This window comes from Phyllostomus discolor, chromosome 5, assembly GCF_004126475.2.
Source record: "Phyllostomus discolor isolate MPI-MPIP mPhyDis1 chromosome 5, mPhyDis1.pri.v3, whole genome shotgun sequence".
Classification (NCBI taxonomy): Eukaryota; Metazoa; Chordata; class Mammalia; order Chiroptera; family Phyllostomidae; genus Phyllostomus; species Phyllostomus discolor.
Genome location: NC_040907.2, coordinates 108,638,184 through 108,664,413, shown reverse-complemented (window position 1 = coordinate 108,664,413; position 26,230 = coordinate 108,638,184). Strand labels below are relative to the sequence as shown.

The following is a 26,230-nucleotide window of genomic DNA, read 5'->3' as shown; positions in this document are numbered from 1 at the left end:
TCACCTGGGGCTTGGTCTCATCTTGTCCTTGTAGTAGAAAAGCTGATCCAATGCAGCACAAACCAGCATTGCTGCCAGTTTCTTCATGATGCTCCTCTGCTTCTTCAGCCAGCCTGCCTTCAGCACTGGGCCCAGCCTGTAGGAGCAAGGTGGCTGCCCAGGGCTCTGGCTCTGCTCTCCCATCACCAGGCTTTTGGAGTGAGCTGGACACCAAGAACACAAAGTAAGTGGGAAGGAGCATGCCTGTTGTCAGTCCTTATCTCACCTTGGCATCCCAGCTTCCTGGGACCAGGACATGGGAGCTTAGGGCATCAGCATATAATCACATTTGGACTATTACACCTTGGGTTCAAAGGTCCTGGCTGGAGCACCTCCACAGCAACATCTCCAAGATTATCCACCTGGAGTAGGTGCACAGCTTGCCTGCCTGGTTAATTTCTGATATACCTCTGGGATATTGTGTTCTCTATTTCCCAAGGTGTCTTATCCCTCTATGTGTCTGACTCATGCATCTGTCCATGCATCCACACATCCACCCATGGATCCACATATCCATCCTTCCATTTGTTCGTGGAAACAACTATTTATGGAATACCTTCTATATGCAATCACTGTTCCAGGTGCTTGGGATAAAGCAGTGAAATAAGAGACATAAGACTTCTGGCTAATATGGCTGAGAAGGTAAATGCTGTGCTTGCCTCCTCCCATGACCGCATCAAAATTTAAAACTAAATTATAGAACAACTACCATTAAGAACCAACTGAAGACTAGCCAAACTAAGAATATAAAGAAGCCACACTGAGCATGACAGGAGGGGTGGAGACATGGAATGGGCAAATCCCATGCTGCAGTGTGGTGATTAAGAATTGGAGGGGTATCTCATCGCAGTGTTTGTCCCTGAAGAATGAGGTATCCCAGCCTCACACGGGGTCCTTAGCCCAGGGCTCTAGTGCTAGAAAGAGGAGATTCCATATTTGGCTACAATATCTTGGGATTGGCATCCAAGTGAGATGGAGAGCTGCTGGAGACCTAGACACTACAGGTCTTAAAAGGCCTGTGTGTAGACTCCACTCACTCACAAATCCACTCACTCTGAGCTCCAGTATGCAGACAGCAGCTCAAAAAGCAACAGGAACATACAGGGAGGAACTAAATTGATTAGCTTTAGGTTGAGGACCGGAGAGGCAGGGGTTGGGACAACTGTCTCTGAAACAGAAATGCTGGCAGGCACCATTGTTCCTCTGTTGACTCCCTGACAGCCCCCAACCCAGCCAGGTTGCACAAGCAGGCACCAAATCTGAGCCCTCCATTAACCTGGCTAACACTGTTTCCCCCCCCCTTCCCTGGTGATTCCCTAAGACCTGGTTCCACCCAAGTCACACATCCTATTCAAGCCTCTTCCAGCTGCTTTTCCTCAGAAATGGCTTGCCTCAGCTTATGTTGTAGACTTTCCTAAAATCTCTCAAAGGTCCACAAAACCCAAACAAACAGTGGCTGGCCACACTGTGCTCTATAACTCTTGCTAAGTTATTCCAAGCCAAGCACAAGTGATAAGTGCTCTCAATTTTCATTGTAACTCCCATTAGGTAGTCCCAAGTCTGGCATAAGTGGCACACAGGCACAGCTGGAATATAGCCTTAATTAGATGGCCACAACCTGGTACAAGTGGCAGCTGGCCTCAGCTGACGTCATGATGTCCAAAGGACCAGCCTGACACTAGTGGCAACTAGCCTTGGTTCACAGAATAGCCTCTTCCAAGTGCCTCTGAGACTAGCATAAGTGGCAACCAACTGCAGATCACTTTGTAGCTCCTACCAGATGGCCCTAAGCTGGGCATAAGTGGTGGCTGACCTTGACCTGCACTGGAGCCCCTTGCAGGAGGCTTCATAACAAGCACACCTGGTGGCTGGCTTCAGCCAGCCAGCTTCACAAGGAGGGGCAGACTCAGCTGGCACTAGAACCCTGCTGAAGCTACTCTTGCTTGGTGGGGTCAGTTCCCATACAACAGCTCATCTGCTATAATCATGGCCGTCCTCATAGTCAGTCAGTCAATCAGAGGGGCACTCCTACCCATTGGCATGCCAATAGCAATCAAGGCTCAACTACAACAGAAGAGCACACACAACCCACTCATAGAGCACCTGTCTCTGGTGACCAGGAAGACTGTGCTATTGGGATACCTACTATATAAGGACACTCTGCCAAGACCAGAAGTGTAGCATATTCACCTAATACAAAACAAACACATGGAATCAGCCAAAATGAGGGCATAAAGAAACATGTCCCAAAGGAAGGAATAGGACAAAACTCCAGGAAAAGAACTAAACAGTATAAGGACAAGCTATCTACCAGATGAAGAGCTCAAAACACTGGTTGTAAGGATGCTCAACAAACATAGGACAAGAATAGATCAACTCAGTGAGAATTTCAACAAAAAGATAGAAAACATAAAAATGGAGATAGAAACATAAAAATGAGCCAGTCAAAAATAAATAATACAATTAATGAAATGAAGAATACATTAGAAAGAATCGACATTGGATGGAATCAACACAGAATAGATGGAGCAGAGGACTGAATCAGCAATCTGGAAGACAAGATAGCAGTTCCTTGGAGTGGCAAAGAGAAAAAAGAATGAAAAAAATAAGGATATTACATCAATATTTGCATAATAAGGGTACCAGAAAGAGAAGACAGAGAGTGCAAGAGATTGAAAAGCTATTGAGAAAATAATGACCAAAAATTTACCTAGCCTGGGGAAGGAAATAGACATACAAGTCCAGACAAAATGAACCTAAAAAGGTCTAGACCAAGATACATCATAATTAAAATGCCAAAGATTAAAGAAAAAGAAAGAATCTTAAGAGCAGTAAGAAAAAAAGCAGTTAGTTACTTACAAAGGAACTCCCCATAAGACTGTCAGCTGATTTCTCAACAGAAACTTTTTAGGTCAGAAGGGAATAACAAAATATTCAAAGTGATGAAAGACAAGACCTACAACCAAGATTGCTCTACCCAGCAAGACTGTCACTTAGAACTAAAGGACAGATAAAGAGCTTCCCAGACAAGAAAAAGCTACAGTAGTTCTAAAGGAGTTTATCACCATTATACCACTATTAAGGGAAATTGAAAGGGAACTTCTTTAAAAGAAAATATCAGAAATATGAATGAGAAAATATAGACTTCCAGTCAAGATGGTGGCATAGGTGAACATGCTTTGCCTCCTCTCATAACTACAGCAAAAATTACAACTAGACTACAAAACAGATATTACCCAGATTCATCAAAATATTGAGTGCTATGGAAGTCTGACAACCAAATATTTAAAGAAGCCACATTCATCCAATGGGGAGGAGGGTTGGAAAACCAGAGACATGAGGAGAGGCATGGAGAAGTAGAGATGTGTGGAGAAGTGTGGAGATGCAAAGTGGTGTGGGGAAATGGCAGAATGGGTGGTCCCACATTCACATGTAGTAGGTAAAAATGGGGAGAGATACCTTGGGAGTGAGTGATCCCAGCAGACAAGACAACTCAGCCCAGAGTTCCAGCATTGGAAAGATAAGTCCCAATAAGTTCTGGCTGTCAAAATCATTGGGGGTTGGGGCAAGCAGAAGGAAATGCAGTTTCTTAGAAGACTTCTCTGAAAGGGCCTGCAAAGGTCTTAGGACTTACACAGACCTACCGCCTCCATCTATGGCACTGAGATAACACCTGGAAGGACACATGTGGTATATGGGGAGCAAGCGAAGTGACCAGCAACAGGATAAGTGCTCAGAGACACTTATTAGTGTCTCTAGTGGCTTAGTAAATCTCTAGAGGCCATACAGTGGCACTATCACCTCTCTAAGGCCTCATCACACAGAGCCACAAAGCAATGAAATGTGTTACCCTTCTCTGGTGATTACCTAAGGATTTGTCTCATACAATTTACAGGGGCACTCTTCTACAATAGGCCATACTACAAGGACAGGGAGTGGAAGCAGATCTACCTAATACACAGAAACAACACAGGAAGGTTGCCAAATTGAGGAGACAAAGAAATATACCCAAATGAAAGAATGGAACAAATTACAGAAAAAGAGCTAAACAAAATGGAGATAAGCAACCTATCAGATGCAGAGTTCAAAACACTGGTTATCAGGGTGCTCAAAGAGCTCATCAGGTCCTTTAGCCCTGTAAAAAATGAGCCAGGCAGAAATGAAGGTTGCATTAAGTGAAATACTAAAAAAATCTACAGGGAACCAACAGAAGAGGAGTGAAGCCAAGAATCAAATCAGTGATTTTTCAACACAAGAAAGAAAAAGCATTCAAATCAGAACAGCAAGAAGAAAAAAATAATTTAAAAAAAATGAGGATAGACTAAAGAGCTTCTGGAACATCTTTAAATGTACCAACATTTGAATCATAGGGGTGCCAGAAGGAGAAGAGGAAGAGCAAGAAATGGAAAACTTCAGCCCTGGTGGGCGTAGCTCAGTGGATTGAGCGCGGGCTGCAAACCAGTGTCACAGGTTCGATTCCCAGTCAGGGTACATGCCTGGGTTATAGGCCATGACCCCCAGCAACCGCACATTGATGTTTCTCTCTCTCTCTATCTCCCTCCCTTCCCTCTTTAAAAATAAAATGGATAAAATCTTAAAAAAGGAAATGGAAAACTTATTTAAAAAATATAATAACAAAAGACTTCCCTAATTTGGTGAAGAAAATAGCCATAAAGTTCAGGAAACAAGAAATTCTAAACAAATTGGATCCAGAGGGGACCATGCCAAGATATATAATATTAAAATGCCAAAGGTTACAGATAAAGAGAGACTCTTAAGAGTAGCAAGAGAAAAAAGAGTTACCTATGAAGGAGTTCTGATAAGACTGTCAGCTGATTTCTCAAAAGAAACTTTGCAGGCTAGAAGGGACTGGTAAGAAGTATTCAAAGTGATGAAAAGCAAGGACCTACAACCTAGATTACTCTATTTAACAAAGCTATCATTTAGAATTGAAGGGTAGATAAAATGCTTCTCAGACAAAGTAAAGCTATAGGAGCTCATCATTACCAAGCCCTTATTACATGAAATGTTAAAGGGAATTACTTAAAAAGACTCTTTAGAACAAGCGACTTCTTATTAAAGAAGATCCAAACTATGAAACATTAAGATGACAACAAATTCACAACGATCAACAACTGAATCTAAAAACAAACTGAGCCTAGCCTGGCTGCATGGCTCAGTGGATGGAGTGCTAGCCTGTGAACCAAAGGATCAGTGGTTAATTCCCAGTCAGGGCACATGGCTGGGTTGCAGGCCAGATACCCAGTAGGGGGTGTGCGAGAGGCAACCATACATTGGTGTTTCTCTCCCTCCCTTTTTTCCTCCTTTCTCTTCTCTATAAAAATAAATAAATAAAATCTTAAAGGGAATAAAAACAAAAAAACAAACTAAGCAAAAAAGCAGAACAGGAACAGAATCATGGATATGGAGATCATTTGGAGGGATATGAGCTGGGTGGGGGATGTGGGAGGATAAGGGGAAAGGTGCAGCAATAAGAAGTACAGATTGACAAGTTCAAAATAGACAAGTTCAAAATAGACAAGTTCTATGCAAGACAACTTATATGCATGACCCATGGACATGAACTAAGGGGAAAGGATTGCTGGAGGGAATGGTGTAGAGGGGGGCAAATGAGGAAAACTGGGACAATTGTAATAGCATAATCAATATAATATATTTAAAAAATTAAAAAAAGAAAATATAGAAAAGAATCTTACTGACAAAGGCAAACAGAAAAAGCAGTAGATCAACTAACTGCAAAGAAGCACAAAGGCTGAAAGACAAAAGTAGGAAGATCATGTGTAATTACAAGTAATTAAGGGATGCACATAAAAGAAGTGAAAAATAATGACAAAAATGTAAAAGTGAGGGATTGAGTAAAAATTGTAATGATTATTCAAACTTGAGTGACCACTACTAGAAAAGACTGCTATAAACATAGCTTGATATATCTGAAGGACATGGTAGGCCCAAAACAAACATTTATAAGAAATGTATAAGAAATAAAGACAGTGGCAAGGTAGGTGGGAGCAGAGTCCAGTTCTCTCTGTGCCCAGCTGGAACACCCAGCTGATCTTCTGAGGAACAGAATGAGCAGCCAATAGAATCCCAGCTTATATGAAGTTTGGAGCCAAAAATTGCAGACAACATTGAAAAACAGACAGTGAGGAGAGTGAGCTGGGACAGTAAGGTCCCTGGGATCTGCTCGGAGAACAGAGTTGCTGCGGCCCCTGGCCTGGTGCCTGCGGTGGGATATAGGGAGGAGAGTTAGATCACTAGCTCCCTACCCTACCAGAGCAGAAAGGACACTCTGGCACTAGGAGAGACCTGGATGCTGGAAGTCTCTGGGGGAATAGAGATGAAGTGGGAGATACACAGAGGTGGTACACATCTGCTGGGACTGTGGACAGCAGCACCAGAGTAACTGAGGTGTCAGGCAACAACTGAAGAAGGAAGGAGTTGGGCTGTGTGGGACCCTGATTTGGATCATCTCTGGAATGGTTGGAAAGTTGGGCTGTGTGAAAAGCTGTGCATTTCTTAAGAACAGTGGGCAACTGCTTTGTAAGGAACTCTCCGGCAGTGGCTGGCTTGCCCCAAGGGTGATTTAAGCTGTGTATGCCCAGAGACTGAGTAGCTGAGTGGAACCACGCACCTGAGATCAACTCATGCTGTGAGCAGCTGAGTGGCTGATTTGAGCCTAGCAGCTCGGGGAGGACCTGAGCTGGAGGCCAGGAAACTGTGAATATTCTGGCCCAGACCTGGTCCCCATTCTCTCAAAACCATAGGAAGGGAGAAAAAGCCAAGCCTAGCTCCCCTCTTCCTGTGGCATCCAGGAAGACCAGGAGAACTCGCTGAATAGCCTTAAAGTCAGCAGGAGGCTTATTATTTTTATTCTTTTTGGTTCCTCTCTTTTTTTTTTCTTCCCCAAAGTGAGACAATAAGGTGTGGAGTTACAAAGGGTCCAGAGACAAATTGAAAGGGGGAGCACAAGGCTAACTCCCAAAACTGAGAAACTGAGACAAAAGTTACTTTGCTATCCCATAGAGCTCGCATTTATTGTTTATGTGTATTATCATTATTTTTCATTATTTTCACCACTTTTATTAGTATTTTATTTCTCTTCCTTATGTTTAGTTTTCTTCATTTATTTCTCTGTTAATTGCATTGTTTGACTGGTTTTCCTTATTCTCTTTTTATTTAATTTTAATTTTCCTTCTTTCACTTCACTCATGTTCCAATAACACACCACTTGTGATTGATTGGATACTTTTATTCTGATTATCCAAATCATATATTTCTTGTCATATTATTGTTGTTCCAGTATGATTGTAAATAATTGTTTGTTCCATACAATTGTACATACTACACAGCAACCCTCCATGATTTTAGCCCAGTTCACTTTAATCCTGAGCATTATTATTGTTGTGGTTAACTCTATTCTTTCTCACACTACACTTACTTCTATCCCTTAATCTCACTATATCTCATCATCTAACCTTGCATAAGTGCTCTGTTTTCTGGATTCAGCTCACAATCTTCCTCCCTCCTAACAAGAGTCTTATCTCTCTTCTACCTTTTATAAAAGTGGCTAGTTGGGTCAAATATTACAGTTAATGTTATGCTTATCCAAAGAATCTCCTATTTCTCCTCTACTTACTGGTACTTTAAGTCCCATAAAATACTTTCTCACTGTCTTAATAGATTTTTGCCTACCCCCTGACACTGACCACATACAAGAATAGGTGGGAGCTGTGAACATCAGTATACCTGCTGGAGGAGAAAAAACCTCCAACAAAGGAACCACTAAAAAGGTGAAAACCCAAGTATAACAAGAGAGCCCATACAAACAGAACAAAGGGCAAACCTAGAGCATCCAGACAAAGAGATCAAAGAGACCACACCACTGAACCCCACAGAATTCCTACCATAGACATTCACCCTACAAAGATAGCTAGCAAACCAAAATATCTGGAAGTGCAGAAACAGACAAAAAAAAGACAAAAATGGGGAGACAAAAAAAAAAACAACAGGCAATCAAATGGAATGGAAGACTCCCCACTAAAAGAGCTAAGTGAAATGGAAGTAAACAAACTATCAGATATAGAATCAACTAATGGTTATAAAGATGCCCAAGGAACTCACAGATAACTACAAGGAACTGAGTGAAAAAACTGCATCAGCATGAAAAAGGAAATAGAAACTAAACAAAAACCAGGAAGAAATTAACAATAAAATCTTGGATATAAAAAACACATTAGAAGAAATTATAAGCAGGCTGGATGAAGCAGAGGGCTGAATCAGCAAGCTGGTAGACAAGGTAGAAAAAAACACCCAGATAGAGCAAAAAAAGGAAAAGAGGCTCAGAAAGAATGAACATGTGGTAAGGGAGCTACAAGACAACATGAAATGTAATAATATCAGTATAATAAGGATACCAGAAGGAGAAGAAAAGGAAGGAATAGAAAACCTGTATGAAAAAAGTAATTATGGAAAAATTCCCTAATTTGATGAGAGAAAAAGTCACACAAATACAGGAAACACAGAGCCCCAAACAAGAGGAACCCAAAGGGGCCCACTTCAAGACACATCATAATTAAAATGGCAAAATTACAAGACAAAGAGAGAATCTTAAAGGCAGCAAGGGAGAAACAGGAAGTAACATATAAAGGAGCCCCAATAATGCTAGCAGCTGCCTTCTCAACAGAAACATCCCAAGCCAGAAGAGATTGGCAAGAAATATTCCAAGTAATGAAAATCAGAGGCCTGCAGCCAAGACCACTCTACCCAGCAAGGCTCTCAATTAAAATGGAAGGCCAAATAAGAACCTTCCTAGACAAAAATAGTCTAAAAGAATACACCTCCACCAAGCCACCTCTGTAAGATATACTAAAGGGTCTACTTTAAGAAAAGGAAGGAAAAAGTAAGAGAGAGGAACACAGGTATGAAAAATGGCAATGAATAAGTACCTATCAATAATAACCTTAAACATAAATGGTTAAATACTCTGGTCAAAAGACATAGAATAGCAGAATGGATAAGAAAGCATGATCCATACATATGTGGCCTACAAGAGATCCACCACAGAACAAAAGACCTACAGAGACTGAAGATGGAGGGCTGGAAACAAATATTCCAAGCAAACAGACAGGGGAAAAAAGCCGGGGTAGCAATACTCATATCAGAAAAAACAGACTTCAAAAAAAGTCCATAAAAAGAGACCTAGAAGGTCACTTCATAACACTCAAGCAAAGAATCCATCAAGAAGACCTAAACATTGTAAATCTCTATGCACCTAACATAGGAGCACACAAATACATAAGAAAATCTTGGAGGACTTCAAGAAAGATATTGATAGAAACACAATAATAGTAGGGGATTTCAATACCCCACTGTCAAAAATGGATAGATCTTCCAAAAAATATATCAACAAAGACATTGTGGCATTGAACAATGTCCTGGATCAAATGGATTTAACTGAATATAGATATCTAGGGAGAGTCACTGATATATAGAGAGCCTTTTATTCCAAGGAAAGAAAATACACATTCTTTTCAAATGCATATGGAACATTTCCAAAGATAGACCATATGATGGTCCACAAAACAAACCTCAGCAAATTCAAGATTATTGAAATCATATCAAGCATTTTCTCCAACCACAAGGGACTGAAACTAGAAACCAACCTGAGGCAAAAAACTCAAAAACACTCAAATTCATGAAGATTGAATAGCATGCTATTAAACAATGAATGGGTCAAGAATGAGATTTAGGAAGAAATAAAAAATATTTCTGGAAACAAAGAAAATGAACTCACAACAATCCAAAACTTATGGGACACAGCCAAGGCAGTCCTGAGAAGAAAGTTCATAGCAATACAGGTCTACCAAAAAAATATGCAAACATTTCAAATAAACAACTTAACCCTACACCTATAAGAACTTGAAGAACAACCACAAAGACAACCCAGAGCAATTAGAAGGGAGGAAATAACCAAGATCAGAGAAGAATTAAATGGCATAGATACTAAAAGCACAATTCTAAGGATCAATGAATCCAGGAGCTGGTTCTTTGAAAACATAAACACAATCGACAAGCCTTTAACAGCATCATCAACAAAAAAAAAAGAGAGAGAGAGAAGACTCAGATAAACACAATCAGAAATGAAAGAGGAGAGATTACAACTGATACCACAGAAATACAAAGGATTGTAAGAAATTACTATGAAAAAGTATATGCCAAGAAATTTGAAAACCTAGATGAAATGGACACATTTCTAGATAAAATGTAATCTTTCAAAACTGAATGAAAAAGAAGCAGAAAGCCTAAACAGACCAATAACAGATGACTAAATGGAAGCAATAATCAACATACTCTTGACATACAAAAGCTCTGTGCCAGGTAGTTTCACAGGAGAATTCTACAAAGCATTTAAGGATGAGCTTACCCCTATTGTTCACAGATCATTCCCAAAAAATCCAAGAAGATGGAAGACTCCAAAACCCGTTTTAGGAAGCCTACATCATCCTAATCCCAAAACCATAAAAACATAACAAAGAAAAAACTTCAGGCCAATATCACCGATGGACATAGACACTAACATCCTCAACAAAATATTGGCAAACTGCATCCAGCAGTACATTAAGAAGATCATGCACCATGACCAGGTGGGATTCATCCCATGGATGCAAGGATGGTACAATATTCACAAATCAATAAACATAATACTTCACATAAACAAAAGCAAAGACAAAAATCACATGATCATATCAACAGATGCAGGAAAAGCATCTGATAAGGTACAGCACTCATTTATGATAAAAACACTCAGCAAAGTGGGAGTAGAGGGAGCACCCCTTAACATAAAAGCAATAAAAAGAAATAAAAGGCACCCAAATTGGAAAAGAGGAAACAAAACTGTCATTGTTTGCAGATGACATGATAGTGTGCATAGATTCCACAAAAAAACTGCTCGACCTAATAAATGTATTTGGCAATACAGTGGGATACAATGTCAATATTCAGGAATCAAAGGTATTTTTGTACACCAAGAATAAAATATCAGAAACAGAAATCCTGAAAAAAATCCCATTTGACATAGCAACTAGAAAAATAAAATACTTAGGAATAAACCTAACCAAGGAGGTAGAAGACCTGTACTCAGAAAACTACACAACACTGAAGAAAGAAATTAAGGAAGACACAAACAAATGGAAACATATACCATCTTCACAGATCAGAAGAATTAACATCATCAGAATGTCCATACTACCCAAAGTAATTTATAGATTCAATGCAATACCTATTAAAGTACCAATGGCATATTTCACATATAGAATATATATCAAACACTTCAAAAATTTATATGGAACCATAATTGACCCCGAATAGCTGCAGCAATTTTGAGAATGAAGAACAAAGTAGAAGGCATCACAATACCTGATATTAAACTGTATTACAAGGCCACTGTCATCAAAACAGCTTGGTACTGGCATAAGAACAGACACATGGACCAATGGAGCAGAATAGGGAATGCAGAAAGAAACCCAAGTCTCCATGGGGAATTACATTTGACAAAGGGGGAAGAAGCATAAAATGGAGCAAAATAGTCTCTTCAACAAATGGTGTTCAGAGAGCTGGACAGCTACATGCAAAAAAAAAATGAAACTCAATCACCAACTTACACCATACACAAAAATAAATTCAAGGTGGAGAAAGAGCTTAAATATAAGTCCTGATGCCATAAAAATCTTATAGAAGAACATAGGCAAGGAAATTTCAGACATTCCATGCAGCAATATTTTCACTGATATGTCCCCTAGAGCAAGGGACATAAAGGAAAGAATAAACAAATGGAATCTCATTAAAATAAAAAGCTTTTGCACCAATCATATGGGTAAACATTTGCAATAATACCTCAGACAAGGGTTTGATCTCAAAATATATAAAGAACTCAAATATACTCTAAGAAGACAAAAAACCCAATTACAAAATGGGCGAATGACTTGAACACACACTTCTCTACGGAGGACATACAGAGGGTCCATATGCAAAGATGCTCAGTATCACTAGCTATCAGAGAGATGCAAATTAAAACCACAATGAGATACTACCTTACACCGGTCAGAATGGCCATCAGAAACAAAGCAACATACAACAAGTGTTGTAGAGGTTGTGGAGAAAACCCTAGTTGTGGAGAGGTTGTGGAGAACCCTAGTGCACTGTTGGTGGGATTGCAGACTGGTACAACCACTGTGGAGAACAGTATGGAACGTCCTCAGAAAACTAAAAATGAATTTGCCTTTTGACCCAGCAATCCCACTGCTGGGATTGTATCCTACGAACCCTGAAACACCAATCCAAAAGAACCTATGCACACCAATGTACAATAGCTAGGTGCTGGAAGCAACCTAAGTGCCCACCAGTAAATGAATGGATCAAAAAACTATGGTACTATTACATGATGAAATACTATGCAGCAGAAAGAAAGAAGGGGCTCCTGCCCTTTGTGACAGCATGGATGGAATTGGAGAGTTTTATGCTAGGTGAAATAAGCCAGGCAGTGAGGGACAAATCCTATATGATCTCAACTATAAGTGGAACCTAACCAACAAAACAAACAAACAAGCAAGCAAAATACAACCAGCGACATTGAAATTAAGAACAATGTGACAGTAACCGTGGGGAGGCGGGCAGGGATAATCTAGGGGAAAGCATGGAGGGTTTTCAGCAACAACTATAAAGGACACATGGACAAAACCAAGGGGGTGTGGATGCAGGGGAGTGAGGTGTGGATGGCTGGGGTTGGTGGGGAGGTGTGTGGGATAAATACAGACTACTGTACTTGAACAACAATAAAATAATTTTTAAAAAACCAACTGTGAGACATCTCCCTATGTACATTTCAGGATCACTGAAGCCCATTTCCAAATTCAGCTCCTGCCCCTCTCTGTCCAGTGTGCTCCCAGCCCCTCATTGAAGGCTCACAACCCACCAGCCTTAACAGCTTGGAGTTGTTTTGACAAATTCCTATCCTTCCAGCCCTATAGTCAATTAGTTTCAAATTCTGAAGACTCTCTTTGCACTCTCATTCCATTTTCATTTTTCTTTTACTGACTCAATTGAAATTCTTATCCTTGCCTGGACTGCTTCCTCTTACCTCCTACCTTCCACAGAAGCCTCCAAAAGAGATATTCAGCTGACAAAGAAATATTTCTAAATATAGAGCTAATAATTTTACCTCTTTTTTCAAATATAGTTATGGTATTTACCAACTATGGGCAGAGTGATTACACTTCCAGCCTGCACAGTCATGATCCTGTCATGGGACAGCAACACCCAGCTTAATTACACATCCCAGCCACCCAGCTCATGGCTGCTGCAGGTATCTGCATATGACACTCTTTGGCAGCCTTAGAAATACTGCTGTCCAGATCAGCTGAATCAGAACTTCTCGGGGAAGGATGTGGAATCTGGATTGTGAAGCAGCTGAAGTGATTCTGACAATCACTGCCCCGGGCTCCAGTAACACCTGACAACATCCCATCATAATGCCCTTTTGGTCATCCTTGCTGTTCAAGTCCTACCTTCCATTGAAGGTGTGGGTCCTGCTTCACCACCTGCACATGGCCCTCCCAGAGTCATTCTACTGAAATAAGTCACTTTCTTTTCACTTCAATTTCACTTTTTAAAACAGCATGAATAACATGTTGTCTGGCACACAATAAAGTATTTTGTACAGTGTGTACCTACCTCTTCCCAAGATTGAGGACCACAGAGAGCCAGGGGATACACTCTTTCCAGGAAATTCTGTGTACATGAGTGTGTGTGTGTGTGTGTGTGTGTGTGTGAGAGAGAGAGAGAGAGTATTGTGTGTATGCATGCATGCATGAGTGTATGTATGTTTGCAAGTGTGTAAGTATACATATAAGTGAGTGTATGTGCATGAGTGAGTGTTCAAACATAAGGGTGTGAATGTATGTGGTTATGAATGTGTGCATGCATGAGTATGTGTATATTTCCAAATGTGTGAGAGTGGTATGCTGGCATGAATCCTCAAGAGTATGTGTTCATGAGTGTAAATGTAAGAGTGTGTAAAAGTATGTTTGTGAGTGTAAGTATGTACATGAGTACAAGTGTGTCTGCAAGTGTGCAAGTGTGTAAGTCTGTGTATGTGCATGATGCACACCTGTTTGGAGCAATCATATGTTTGGAATCTGGAATGTTGGTCTAAGCCATCAGTTCTGAAGAGGGAGACCCAAACCCAGGGCCTGCAGATTCATCCAGGAGCCTTAGAGGCCAGGCTGATGGAAGACTGGGGAAGCTGATGGGACCAAGCAAGGGAAAGGAAGGCAGAGAGTAGAGGGTAGGAGTACATCTCTGGAAGGGTGGAGAGCATGGACCACTCTGAGAGACATTTAAGAAAAGAGGGCTAGTGATTGATGGTATGTAGAGGAGGTGGGGAATGCAAAGGGAGCAGGACATTGGTTAAGGAGGAGGAGCAAGACAGGGCAATGAGGAGTTCAACTTGCCCATGTTGGATATTTGTAGTCTCTTTGGCATATAAGGGGATATGTCCAGGAGGAAGTCAGATGTGGACTCTAGTATAGGAGGGAGCACTGGGCTCAGGAGAGAGATGGCTACAGATCAGTGACTGACACATAGGAAGCCTCCCTCAATAAGGGTTTGCTGAATGACAGTGTTATAGTAATAGGAGTTACTATTCACTGAGTGCTTGGACACCATATACTATAAAATGGACTGAATGCTCTATATGAATGATTTCATTTAATTCTTGCAAGTGTTAATTACTTCACTGTTACAGATGTACAAATAGGTTTAGAAAGCTAACTAAGCTGTCCAAGGCCACCACACAGCTAGCAAGTGGCACAGCCTGTTTTCAAATTTGAATTTACCTTTCTGTTGGAACTCTGCATGAACCCTTTCATGAAACTTCCACACATCCATGAGATCTCTCAGGAGGCCTCTAGAGTAAGGAAAGAAGAAGACTAAAGCCAAAACCCCCAGGAACTTGGTGTTGAGGATGGGAAGAGGCAGAGCAGCTTGTGACCAACTCTGGGAGAAGCTGCCAGAGGGATGGGAGAACCACCAGGGAGTGAGCACTTAGAAGACCCATGGAGGTTTGTGAAAAAGGGGGAAAGCATGCCCATGGTAGAGAAAGGGTTAAGGTCACAGGCGGAGGGGTGGAGCAGGAACTACATGGAGAGAGAGAGCATGAGCCAGAGCCAGTGAGTGCACTCTGAAGTGAGTATGGAGGGGAAAGTACAGCCAGTGAGGAGAACTCTTCCAGGACTGGTCCTGGCAAAGGAGGGGAGAGAAGGAGGAAGGTCTCTGGAGGGGACCACAGCTTAGAAGGCAGGGTGTCCCTTATTAAGACAAGGGGACCTGAACCTGTTTAAAAGCTGATAAGCGAGGATCTTTGCAGTGAGAAAGGTGAGGCTGTGGGTGGGGAATGGGTGGATTGATGAGACAGGGAAGGGCCTTGAGGGTCTGGGAGCTGACAGAGGTGGAACCTGGGTTCAGGTGGTAGTGGGAATTAGGCTGGAATAGCAAGATGCCATCCTGGACTGTGGCAGGAGGCAGGGGCCATGAATGAGGCATTCCTCCTGATCTGGCCACCTGGCCCATGAGGCTCTACTTGCTGGGCATTAGAGAGTCTACCTGTACCAATCACCCCTATTACCTCATCCAGTTCTCTTTGCACTTTGCCCTGAATTCAACACCCCCCTACTCTATGTTGCTGTCACTCCTGTGCTGTATCTGTGCTAATGTCCTCTAAACCCTTTGGATGCCCTGGCCCAAACCATAGTGATCATTCTGAGCCTTGCCACATAGCCTGATAAAAGAGGACATGGAGCTATGAGCTTTCTCAGCCAATGGGTGTTGGTAGACACAGCTCTCATTGCATTAGCACTGGTCCTGCCTTCCTAAAAAAGCTGGCTTGAGGTAGGCTGAGATGGGAAAAAGAAGAAACTCAGTGCATGGACAGGGCAAGGGTTGGGCGTGTGGGCCATGGATAGGATGGACATGCACAAGTGCCCATGAAGGCCAGAACTGGAAGTTGGGGCCATGCCATTGATGTGAGAAATTTCATTTATTCCTCAGAGTAACTACAATTTTTTATATGTTTGATTGAGACTGTGGAGGGAAGCAGCTTACTTAAGGTCACAAATATTATTGTGATGTGATAAAGGAAAAATTCCAACTCAGTCAGTCCTGATCACTGAGGATGCTACAATTTTTCCCAAGAATTGAGTTGAAGTGACTTCTAAGTGCTTCACGTCAGTGTTTCCAGGGAGGGAGGAGAAAAGCCAGTTTAAACAGGAGAATTCTCATGTGTGAGCAAGATCATGGCCTGGTTTCTGTCTGCCCAAGGGCTGCCTTGGATAAAAACACAAGCAACTCAAACCCAAGAGGTCAGAGCACAGGATGGAGGAAATGGAGTAGTATCCAAAGGTTCATTCATTATTGAGAAGAACAAGGGCTGTGCGGCATCAAGGTGTTGCCAAGGCAACATGAGGTGCAAGTCCAGCAGAGGGGGCACCGATTCATGTTAGTCTCCTATCAAGGTAGTGGGGAATCTTTTGTTTCTGATTTGAAAAAGCTCAATAAGTGAATAGACAACGTACAGAAGAGGAAATATAGATGGCCAATGCCATAATATGATACAGATAATTTTTAAAAGGATAGGAATATCATGTGTTGGTGAGGTTGTGATTTAGTATAAGCTACTACTATGTAGAGAGTAAATGAGCTATATTTATTAAAATTAAAAACATGCCTACTTCTTGCCTTTTTCCTACAGAAAGAACCACAAGTGCATAGGTAGTCACATGCAAGAATGCCCTTGGAGCACCTGTGTGATCCCTAAAAATTAGAAAAACCCAAATCTCCAACAAGAGGAAAATAGCTAAATAAACTATTAATATCACATTATAGGATGCTTTGCAGGAGTTAAAAAGAATGAGATGAATGTATATACTAAGATGGTTAATTCTCTTTTTAAACAATCACCTCAGAAGAGGTGTCTTCACACCTTTTCTTTCAATTCCTTTCCTATTCCCTGTCTTTGGTAGTAAAATATACCTAACATGACATTTACCATTTTAACAATTTTCAAGTGTAGAGTTCAGTGGCATTCAGTACATTCACATTGCTATATAACCATCACCACCATCCATCTCCAGAACTTTTTCATCATCTCTGACTACTTCCTGCTCTCTTTTGACACCACACAGGCTTTCTGTCCCTGTCCTACATAAAGTGCTCTTATCAAGGTCACCGATAACCCCTGTTCTGTGTAATCCAAGGGTCATGTCAGTCCTCCCATTCCTTGACCCCTTGTAGCACTTGACCGAGTTACTCTCTCCCTTCTCCAGTACCATTTCTACCTTTGGGTTCTAAGACCACTCTCCTGCCTCTCCCCTCCTTCACTGGTCATCACTATCAGTGTCCTCATCTTCCCCACTTCTTGGTGTCCAGTATCCAGGAACAGTCCTTGGACCCAAATTCTATCCACACTACTGTCTCAGTGATCTCCTCCTGTCTCATGGATTTAAATTCCATTGATGTGCAGAAGGCTCAACCCTGAACCCAAGACCCACGTGTCCACTATGTGATGCAACTGAGCACTTCCAATGTCACATGTCCAAAGCTGAACTCCTGGTCTTTCTATGCCCTGAAACCTACTCACTCCTCCATCTGTCAGAGAAAATACCACCTCAGCCTGGCCTGTTCCCAGCAGCACCGTTTATCCCCTGAATTAATGCTATAGTCCATTCTGACATCCTTTTACAGTCTTTTAACAGGGCAGCCAGAGAGCATTCTTAAACATAAGTGTGAGGTTATGTTGCTCCCTATGACAACCCTGCAGGACTCCCCTTCTTGCTCTGTGGATAAGTTGGAGCCATCACAACAGCCTACAAGGTCCTCAGGACTGGGCCATGTGACCTCTCAGATCTCCTTGTGTTCCCTGGTCCTAGCCACACTGGTCTCTGCAGCCCTTCAAACAGGCCAGCCATGTACTCGCCACCTGGCTCTGCACCTGCCACCCCCCCATCTCTACAGGGCTTCCTCTCAGCCCCTTCATGGTTTACTCAAATGCCATTTTCTCAGTGAGGCCTTTCTTGACCACCCTTTTAAAGATTTATCCCCAACACTATCATCTCCCTTTTTCTGCTTTAACATTTACTTAAATTCTACTATAGCAGTAGAAAGCAAGTTGCAGAACAATTACACAAAATAGAAAACTATAAAAAGGGAAGAAACATAATACCCAAACCATGCATTTTCAGTGGGACGTGTATTCACATAGAAGAACATGTCACACCTGTCACAGTGCTGGTGTTTATGAAGGGAGGATGAAGTTGTAACACACTGCATCTTATACAGGGAAACAATGCAGTGTTGCTTATGTAAATCAAACTAAAATCTTTTGAAGTGTAATGGAGCTGGATCCCTTAGGAAATCTAAAATGACCAATTAAAATATCACAAGTTTGATAAGTGTTTTATGAATATAATCTGCAAACAAGCACCACACTAGAGCTGTGGACCACAACACAAACCAGAGAGGCCAGGCCATCTGCCAGCTCAGAACTTCCAGGCTGAACCAAAGACACTTTGTGGAAGCATGGCCCAGGCCACTGTGGCCCTTCTAGGGAACCAGGTTATCTCTGTAAGTGAGCCCCCTCCAGTGGGCCTTGGTCCACTCCAGCCCATTTTGAATAAGGAGGGGCTCAGTGCGTGTGTGCAGTTATTCATTTGCCCAGAGGTGCAACAGGAGGACTTGGCAGCTGCTGAAACCTAGAAATTGCTGGAAACATACCCCATAAACCTTAGCCAGTGGATCTTGTTGGAGCTCTGCCCTAATTTCCTCAGATTATTTTCTTCTGTTTTCATGCCCCACCAATGTCTGACCCCTTTACTTGGAACAGCTTACCCTAGGGTGGTTTTTCAGGACTGCTGTCAAGTTTTGGGAGACTGCCCTTGGGCTATTGGAACCCATTTTGGGCAGGCACTAGGAGAACTGGAAGTGCCTAGGAATCTACATCCTTACTACCCCCTCAGCCCTTGGCCAAATATTCCTGGTTGGGAGTCTGAAAGCGCTAGCAGCCTGCTTTCTAGTTGAAGCCACTCAGATGGGTGAAGAGGTAAAAGTCACATTTCAAAGTTCTCTTGGCGCTCAGGCTGCGACCCCCCCCCCCACCTTTGTTGGGCTTTGCACCCCAGCATGCCTCTCATCTTCTGTCCTATTCCCCCAGCACCTCACTTGTATCCCCTGAGGCACCTATTTAAGAGATGGCTGCATGAAAATCCTCATCTCAGGCTCTACTTCAGAGAACCTAACCTCACACACCTGTCTATAGTCAAGACCTTTTGAATGGGCTGGGCTGTGGCAGCACTTGGGCAGCCACTGGGGCATTTTGCCCTGCTCAGTGCTCCCTGGGGCTAGGCACGCTGCAACCAGCTAGGGGCGCTTTCCCATCCACAGTGCTGTAAGTGCAGCCCCAGAGTGGGCAGAGAGGCTGCATATGGGCAAAAAGAATTGATTTATAGAAGTCAATGGGATTTTAAAGCTGGGCTGGGAAACAGCAAGATGGCTCTCAGAGCTGAATTGATTTAAAGGGTAAGTACTGAGGCTGAAAGATTGATTGAGAAGCGAGAGGTGAGGTAATGGAAGGGACACTCTGGAGGGGGCTGGACACATGGTTTCATCAAGTTAATGAAATTTGCAGCCAAGAGCAAGGGAGCCTAGTCAGGTTCCCATGCTGCCCTGGAAATACTGCATGAACCTTGAATGATTTATTCCTGAGTATCCCTTACTATGTGTGTGTGTGTGTGTGTGTGTGTGTACGTATATATTTATATACGTACACACACACATGCATATATATATTTATATTATATAAATATATATATTTTTAAATTTGTTTACTATAGCTTCTTTCAGGTCTCCATTTGGTCATCTGTTCCTTGTCTGGGTTCCCCCATCTGAGGGGTAACCAGCCAGGCCCTCCTAATTGGTCCTCACTTCTAGAGGATGAAAGATAATAAAGGTAAACATACTCCCCCATAGTAAAAAAGTGCTAATTCTAAAGTAGTGCTAAGGTAGTCTAGAAACTTTGGATTTTTTTCATAATGATTAATTTAATGATATAAAAACATTGATACAAAATATCATTTTCTTTTTTATTTTTAAGTATATTTTATTGATTATGCTATTATAGTTTTCCCAATTTTTCCCCCTTTATCCCCCATCTGCCCTGAACCCCCTAACCCTCCAGCACTCCTCCCCATCTTAGTTAATGTCCATGGGTTGTACATATAAGTTCTTTGAATTCTCTGTTTCCTATACCATTTTTACCTCTCCTTGTCTACTTTATGCCTACAAATTATGCTTCTTCTTCCCTGTACTTTTTCCTCTTATTCCTCCTCTCCCTCTTCCCACAGAAAATCCTCCACCTGATGTCCATTTCTCTGATTCTGTCCCTGTTCTAGTTGTTTTCTTAGTTTTTGTTGGTTTTCTTTTTTTTTCTTTTTTTTTAGGTTCATTTGTTGATAGTTGTGAGTTTGTTGTCATTTTATTGTTCACAGTTTTTGATCTTCTTCAATTTCTTAGATAAGTCCCTTTGACATTTCATCTAATAAGGGCTTGGTGATGATGAACTACTTTAACTTTACCTTACCTGGGAAGCACTTTATCTGCCCTTCCATTTTAAGTGATAACTTTACTGGATAGAGTAATCTTGGATGTAGGTCCTTGCCTTTCATGACTTCAAATACTTCTTTCCAGTTCCTTCTTGCCTGTAAGGTTTCTTTTGAGAAATCAGCTGCTGGCCTTATGGGAATTCCTTTGTAGGTAACTCTCTTCTTTCCTCGTGCTGTTTTTAAGATTCTCTCTTTATCTTTAATCTTTTATCTGCAACTTAATTAAGATGTGCCTTGGTGTGTTCTTCTTTGGGTACAACTTCTTTGGGACTCTCTGGGCTTCCTGGACTTTCTGGAAGTCTATTTTCTTCACCAGATTGGGGAAGTTTTACTTCATTATTTGTTCAAATAAGTTTTCAATTTCTTGCTCTTGTTCCCATTCTGGCACTCCTGTAATTCAGATATGGGAATGTTTAAAGTCCCAGAGGTTCCTAAGCCTCTCTTCATTTTTTTGAATTTTTGTTTCTTCATTCTGTTCTAGTTGGATGTTTATTTCTTCCTTTTGTTCCAAATCATTGATTTGAGTCCTGGTTTCCTTCCTGTCACTGTTGGTTCCCTTAATATTTTGCTTTATTTCACTTTGGGTATCTTTCATTTGTTCTTTCATTTTTCAACCAAGCTCAATCAGTTCTGTGAGCATTTTGATTACCAGGTTTTAAACTCTCCATCAGATAGGTTGGCTATCTCCTCATCACTTAGCTCTCTTTTTGGAGTTTTGCTCTGTTCTTTCATTTGGGCCCTATTTCTTTGTCTCAGCACATCTGTTAAGTTGTAAAGGGGTGGGGCCTTAGGTATTCACCAAGGCAGGGCAACTCTTCTTGCTGCACTGCAGTGCTGCCTGTGGGGGAAGGGCCAGACAGGGAACAATGCAGCTTGTCTGTTCAGCTCTAGCCCCACTTTCCAACTCTCGTGTGAGACTGGGAGTTCTCCCACTGCGGCAACCCTGGCATAGTCCACAGTCAGCTCTGAGTCTCAGTTTCCCATTCAGTCAGCTCTGCCCATGGGGTTCCCCCGCCTTGCCCAGCCAGCCACATCAATACAGTCTGCCACTTGGCTGGGAGTTCTTTTGGCCAGCCCCACCTGCACAGTCCACAGCCTTGCCACAGATTCTCTCCATCTGCCATCTTATAGGTCTGGTTGGTCTGGTTGACTATTTCTTTAATTCCTTGGTTGTCTGATTGATTGCAGTTTGATTTTCTGGCACTTTTGGTTGTTTATAGATGGGTTGTTATCCTCCTTTTGGTTGTGTGAGGAAGTGAAATGTTTCTACCTACACCTCCATCTTGGCCGGGACTCCTCTAAAATACCACATTCTTAAAAGTTATTTTTATTGGCTCTTCCTGGGTCTTCCTTGTGGCTCAGCTTGCTGGTCTTCTGCAAGGGTGTGAAATTACCCAAATTGCTTGACTTGTACTGCCATGCAGTGTGCATCCCCAGATTCAACTGGATCTAGCTGTCATTTATCCCATTATGAAGTTTATGGGGCCTCCTTTGTATTCACCCTGTGCTAGCCACTGGGGTATGGAGATGAAAGGCACACGCGTTCCCTCGCAGAGGCTAAGAGGTGAATGAAGCACCCAAATACAAGAGACTGTCATCATGGCTAGTGTAAGGGGAAATGGGAGCAGCAAGGATGAGAGGTGAAAGGGCTGGATGAAAGAATGGACAAGCCATTAGAGCCATTAGGTGTGCCACCCCAAAGAGTCCCCTTGGCATATTATGTTTAAGACTGTTGGCACAACTGAGAAACAGCAGACAACAGGAGCAACATTCTTTCCGTCCCACCTCTTCTGACTAAAAACAGGGAACCAATTTCCCTTGTGAAGGTGCCTCTCCCTCCTACACCAGAGAGAGGATAGTAGATTCTCACTATCAAGTCAGACCTGAGTCCGCATTATAAACATTGCTAAACCACTGTTACCTACCAGACATTTCCTAGCCACCCTTCCCACAATTTAATGACACTCAGCTTTAACTGCCTTTTGGGTTCTAACTTTTTTCTGTGAAAACCCAAACACTATAAACTCAGACTCAGAACTTAAGAGGGGATAGGAAATGTTTTTCCTTCCTGCACCATGTTATGCTAGCAGGGTTAAAGGAGGCCATGCAGGGTGGAGATTCTAGGGGTCAAACTCAGACAAATAATCTTGGCTCCCAGGATCTGTGGCCTGCAAACCAAAAGGTCACTGGTTTGATTCCCAGTCATAGGACAGCATGCCCAGGTGTGGTGGGGCCAGGCCCCCAGTAGGGGGACCGCAAGAGGCAACTACAGCATTGATGTTTCTTTTCTTTTCTTTCTCTCTCCCTTTCTGGTCTCTAAAAAAATTAAATATTAAATAAATAATACAATCTTTAAAAATTTAAAAAGAAGTAAAAGAAAAACAGGTGAAAGTAAGCTTAAAAAACTATTTGATTTGAACTAATATATCCAAAACACTGTCATGTTTAGCATGTATCCAATATACAGAATTAGTAATGAGAAGAGTTAGCATGTTTTTCTGCCAAGTCATCGAAATGTAGTGTGTATTTTCTTAGTTTGGAGTAGCCATGTGTCAAATATTGAATAACCATATGTAGCCAGTGACTAATGTGTCAGGCAGGAATGGGAGGGTAGACCCAAGCTCTCTCAGAGGGCCTGGCCTGGCTCACCCATTGGGTTGTTACCAGATTGCATTTCCATCCCTCAGCAGAGCCATGTACTGCCCTTCTTTACCCAAAGAGGCCCTGTGGGGGTACCCCATCTCAGGATGGGATACTGCATCCTGAGCATCCCATTAGTGGGAGTGTCCTGATGGCTCTGAGTACATCCTGGAGGTCAAGCCTCTCCCCTAGGTATCTAGGGGCTTGTGACATTCTAATGAGATGGATGTGCTGCCTGTGTCTTCACAGGAGTTGGAGGGTCCCTGGCACCCACACTGGGTGAGACTCACACTGTTTCCAAGCTCCCCAGGCAGATGTTCCACCCACTTCCAAACCACCTTCACACACTGCTCACAAGGAGGCTCAGCCCTCCGCAAACACTGACCACCTGAAAAGACACATTCTATGTTCTTAAGAAACAGATGTTCTCATCTAAAACAACACTAGTCCTAGCCAAGAAGTTGCTGTCCAGAAGATGCTGTCTCTAGTTCCGAGGCTTGTCCTGAGTCTCCAGGCCACTCAGGGGAGACACTGGGTATCTGGGGTGCTAGTCTAGTTCTGAAGGATCATCCCTGCAAGACCCTCTGACTCACATATCTCTTGCTATCTCTGGATCTGTCCTCCCCTCTATGCTCCAATTGGTCCCAGAAGTCATCTCGAGGCCACACAGTGTTCCAGGGGAGTGTCTGACCCCAGCTGCCTGAGGAATTGCTTTTCTCAGGCTCTACAGAGCAGCATCCCCAGGCTGCCGAATGAAGACTCTCACTTGGACCTGGCTGACTCCGGAAGCTGGAGTATTGCTTTCCTAGTGAGAGCCATTTTTATTTTGATGGCTGGGACAAATCTTAAAAATCAAGCATTTATTTCTGCCCTGGCTGGCATAGCTCAGTGGATTGAGCACAGGCTGCGAACCAAAGTGTAGCAGGTTCGATTCCCAGTCAGGGCATATGCCTGGGTTGCAGGCCATGACCCCCAGCAACTGCACATTGATATTTCTCTCTCTCTCTCTTTCTCTCTCCCTTCCCTCTCTAAAAATGAATAAATAAAATATTTTTAAAAATCAAGCATTTATTTCTCTTTTAGTAAAGGAACAAAGCTTCTCCAAAGTTGTCACCTGGTCACTTTGAGCAACCCAGGGACTGCAGCACATCACAGAATATGGAGGTGAAGCCTACGTACCACTAGGGCAACTAAGCAGCCATTGTGCCCTTGCTGTTTCAAGTCTGATTCCCATTGAACCCGGGGTTCTTTACTCCCTGTCACCAGGATGTCTCCAGAAGACCTGCCCCATCTGCCAGGCAGTTTGGCAGATGGAAGTGTCCACATACATTGCCAGAGACTCACTCACAGTGTGTCCAGATGCACCACATGAAGTTGACTTTTTGCCCACTCCTGCTTGCCTGATCTTTGGGCGTCAGCATGTTCCGGCAGCCACCCAGCCAGAGTCACTGGGCCAATCATGCTGTCATCACTTTCCTTTTCTCTTCCTCACCCAGTTGCCCCTCTTGCCCCAGTGGCCACTGGTGTCACCAGTGAGGCTCCCTGCGCTCTATCTCCTGGCTCCAGACCGCTGGCTCCCCTCGGCCTACATAAATCTCAATGCATTATTTATTCATTCCAGAATTAATTATCATTCAAGAGAAACATTGAGAGGTTCAGAACATCTGCTAATCAATCACTGGACCAGGGCGGGGCAGCTTGGCTGCCCGCCCCCTGCCCCCCACCCCGGCTAGGGTGCTGTGGGTCGGGGGACCTGAGTTCCTCTCACGCCCTCAACGGGGCGTGTGCAAGGGCGGGTCCACTAGGTGAACGGGAAGATCGGTCTGGGCTGCAAGCGTTCTGGGCTGCGACCCGCCCTCTACTCTGGGAGTGCTAGTCTGGTAACGCCAGAGACACCGAGAGGCCCCAGGGAAATCTCAACTGCGCGGGTAAGGCTGGGGGGCGGGGCAGGGGAGTGGGAGTGGGAAAGTGCTCTTGGCGAGAGGTTGTCGGAGACCGCTGCAGGCCAAGGACCCCTCCTGGGTTCGTCCAATGGGACCTGCAATGCCCTGTTTCCTGCCAGAAGGGCCAGGGAGGCACTTCAGGATTTTCAGAGTTCCAAACTGTTTTGTTGAAAGAAAGGTGTGTCTTAAGGACAGCACCGCCTTGCAGTGTTCAGATCCTCATGAGACCCGACCATCCGGGGAGATGCCTGTTCGCGGATGGTAACTTTCCTCTGCTGCCTTAATAAGGTAACTGTAATAGATATGAGTGTGAAACATTTAGTTCAGGGTCTGCACACACAAGATCTGAAAGCTGTTCACTGAGTAGTGAATCTCTGCTAATTGCAGTGTTTAATATCTAGTATAATTAAAGAGAGTATATAGTGGGGCTTTTGGGGAGGGGCTCAACCTCAAGGTCCTAAAAATTGCCAAAGAAATGCAATCACGGTAATCACTAGTCACTTATTAGGTACCTATTAGGTGCCCTGCGTAGTGTTTTATATTCAACATCTCACTTAATTTCTTAAATTCTCTAGAGGCAGGTGCTCTGTACCATGGCTTTTCAGACAAAGAAAGTAAGGCACAGAAAAGTAAATAACTTACCCAAAGGTCACACAATACTGTCCAAGCGGGTGTCTGAATCCAGGGCTGTGTGTCCTTTAACCCATGTTTTTTCCATGCACCAGTCTCACTAAATACCCAAATTCCAACCCACCTCATGTAAGCAGTTCTCAGCTTGAGAGCATGTTGGATGGTGAGAAACAGGCTCTGTGCCCCTGAAAATCACCACTGTGCCCTGGTAGGCACCACTCTGGAGTCCAGAGTCTGGACTGGCTCCTGACC

At 42.9% G+C, this 26,230-nt stretch overlaps 1 pseudogene; it reads right to left on the bottom strand.

Annotated features, from left to right (window-relative positions):
• LOC118500951 lies at positions 1–25,110 on the bottom strand (annotated as a pseudogene).
• Between the last annotated feature and the right edge of the window lie 1,120 nt (positions 25,111–26,230).